Raw genomic sequence first — 3,812 nt, forward strand, 5'->3', positions numbered from 1 at the left:
TTCAAGTCTCCACATACCTTTTTGTTGATGAAGTTCCGCGGTTCCTTGTATAGATCTTCGTCGTTGTATGATGAATCGCCATGAAGTCCTTGAGCTCAACTACACTTTTGTATCCTAGTCCGAGACTTAGCTATGTAGGCTAGAAATCAAGACTTATAGTTTTGATCACTAACATTGACAAACATGCTTGAGATAGCAACGCATGCAAGGTTGATCGAGCTATGCTCTAACAATCTCCCCCTTAGTCAATTTTAGTGACAAAACTATTAATACATATGGAATACAAAAAAGATAAAATTTAGTGGCTCCTATTCCATAATCTAATCTTCAACTTTCCTTGAAATCTTCGTCCTTCCAAGTACTCCAATGATCCCAAAGGTTGTAAGTTTAGCACCGTCGTTGTTGAAGATCCGTAGCTATAACAATGAGAGAAATCGATATTCTCGATCATTATTATACAGTGTCATAGTATTATTATATAACATCAAAGTCTAATTGTATCACGACTTTAACAATAATACTACGGTGATATGTATTACTCCCCCTTAGTCAATAATCCATATCGATCATGGAAACCACTCCCCCTTATACAATGATCCGAAAACCATATGTATTTGTAGTGTGAACTACAATATTTCTCCCCCTTTTAGTCAATAAAATTGGAAAAGGTACAAGAATGGGATCATAATGAAATTTCCACAAGAGACATTTCATGACCAAAAGTAAAATACATACCAACTTAATTTAGACGCAATCTAATAGCCGAATCTAACAACATTCATCAAGGAGTTTTAAGATACAAGATAACCCCTATAAAATTCCACAGCCGCACTCCCCGCAAGATATTACCATTAAGCACAAGTTCAAAAGAAGTCTCCCCCATTCGATGTCATTCCCGAGAGAACAACAAGAGCGACCTTAATTTCGAAAGAAAAGAAGGATTTTGAAACAATAAAGAGATACTAAAAAGATAACAACAACAATCCTACAGAAACTGAACTGGAAAGTATCTACTGGGGTTTCAGACTCAATTTCCCAAAAGATAAGGATAAGCATAGGGCAAGAGTCAATGAAACGTTTTAATGAACCAAAAAAACACCAATAGACTACCGCAAGTGTTGAAAAGTTGCAGTATCTAAGGGTTGGTGATAATATCAGCCAATTGTTGTTCGGAAGGCGCAAATTCCATATTGATGATACCATTTTCATAAAGATCACGAATAAAATGGTACCTTATGTCGATTTTCTTTATTCTTGAGTGCTCAACAGGATTCTCAGTAGTTCGAATAGCACTGGAGTTATCACAAAAGATTTTCATTATCCTAGTATCAATTCCATAATCAGCAAGCATCTGTTTCATCCATAGGATTTGAGTACAACATGATCCGGCAGCAATATATTCTGCTTCACATGTAGACAGGGATTGAGAATTTTGCTTCTTGCTATGCCATGCTACAATATTGAGACCTACATAGTAGAAGCCCCCTGATGTACTTTTTCTGTCTTCTACACAACCTGCCCAATCAACATCAGAATAAGCAGAAATATCATCATTAGTATCAAAAGTGTACGAGAGACCATACCCAGCAGTGTGATTTATATATCGTATGATTCTCTTTGCAGCTGCAAGATGAGATTCTTTTGGATCCGCCTGAAACCTGGCACAACAACCAACACTGAAAGAAATATCAAGTCTAGTAGTTGTAAGATACAAAAGGCTACCTATAATGGATCAATATAATTTTTTATCCACTTTTGCTCCTTTCTCATCCCTGTGAAATTTACCAGTAGTAGGCATAGGAGTCAGCTTAGGAGATGACTTATCCAGACCAAATCTTGACACAAGATTACGTGCGTACTTCTCTTGGGATAAGTAAATACCCTCCTTATGTTATTGAATCTGTAATCCTAAGAAAATTTTTAACTCACCAAACATTTCTCATTTCGAATTCTTTAGCAAGGGATACTTGAAAGTCTTTTGCAATTTTTATAGAGGTTGATCCATAGATGATATCATCTACATAGATTTGAGAAATGACAACATCTTTCTCACTCCATTTGTTAAACAATGTTTTATCAGCTCCTCCTCTTGAAAATCCTTTTCTAATAAGAGATGTAGTGAGTTTCTCAAACCAGGCTCTTGGTGCTTGTTTCAATCCATATAACGTCTTTTTGAGCTTCATCACATGATCAGGGAAATCAGGGTTTTCGAACCCTTTAGGTTGAGCAACATATACTTCCTCTTTTAAAATTCCATTAAGAAACGCTGATTTTATGTCCATCTGAAAAAACTTAATCTTGAGAAAGCAGGCATGGGCCAATAAAAGTCGAATGGACTCAAGACGTGCCACTGGAGCAAAGGTTTCGTCAAAATCGATTCCTTCAATATGTGAGACGAATCCACTGGAGCAAAGGTTTCGTCACTGGAGAACAGCCTAGATTAATCAATGAACTTTCTACAATCCTTCCTGACTACACAGGCGGTTTGTCGAGAAATCACAAATAGTGAGACGGAGATGTTTGTGACTTCTTTTTCTTTCCTATCGGATAACTCTCACGATATCAAGACAATCAATCGATTGTACTCATACGATAGAAGATGCTAGATCATATCACACAACTACGATAAAGTAGTATCGGTCTGGCTTCACAATCCCAATGAAGTCTTTAAGTTGTTAGCCTGATTTTAGAGAAGAAAATCAAAGGTTAATGGAGATCGACTCTAGCGGGCGCACTAGTAGCACAGACACGTGTGGGTATTAGTTTTGCAAAATGCTAGATGTCTCCTTTATATAGCCTTCAAATCATGGTTTTGTCTTAGTTACAAAGCAATCCTTATTCACCGTTAGATGAAAACCTGATTAAAATTCAAGATAATATTTCTCAATCGTTAGATCGAAAACTTAGCTTGTCACATACACTTGGGAGACGTTTACTGGGTTCGTGAAAACCATGACCAAACGTGTACGTGTATGTTGGTTCAACATAGCAACCCAAAAGATTAACCATATGAGCATTTCATATTAACCTTGTTCTTCTTCACCATAACTAGTTCAAGTGACTCAAATGAAATAGTTAAAGAGTCGTTGAATTGCTATGAGATCTTATGTAACTACACAAGACACAATTGAAACAAAGATGATTCGATTCGATTGAATCGACTCATGAACAATATAGACACGGTTTGCATAAAGCATTCTTTAGTAATTTAATGTTTCATGTTCAGATCTCATATTTACATCATAACCTCTTAAGTTCATGATGAGTGCCAAATATTGTATATATTTGCACCCTTTTTATTGGCATTTAACTCATCTTTTGTGCATTAACGCTCCATTTTATCCCATATTCCGTGTTTTCGTTGTTTTCAAGAATAAATACTGTTCTTAATTAATTTTGCATTTTTAGGTACCAAATAAAGTCTAGATGAGTTGCGGAGCGAAAAGAGCAAAGACACGGGAGAAAGCCGACGAAAACTCTAGCGGAAAAGAAGTGGAGATTGTGGTATGGAAGACTCAAGGATAAAAATGGGCTTAACAAGGAAGAATTTGTTCTTAAAGAAGAAGTGGGCTCAGAATTGTCCAAGCCCAAACCCATTTCCCAAACTCAAACTCATTTCCATATCCTAAAATCCAATCCCAAACCCGCTTCTCTCTTTAGCCGTCAGATTGGATCCATTCCATCATCCAACGGTCGCTTCATCAGATTACATCGAACTCTGAAGTCCTTGTCTAACATCATAGCACCTAACCCCTATCTTCGCCGTTAATTTTTATGTATCTCATCATCCAACGGTCGCTCCACATCCATTC

Source organism: Papaver somniferum, unplaced genomic scaffold, assembly GCF_003573695.1.
Source record: "Papaver somniferum cultivar HN1 unplaced genomic scaffold, ASM357369v1 unplaced-scaffold_15, whole genome shotgun sequence".
NCBI classification, from domain to species: Eukaryota; Viridiplantae; Streptophyta; class Magnoliopsida; order Ranunculales; family Papaveraceae; genus Papaver; species Papaver somniferum.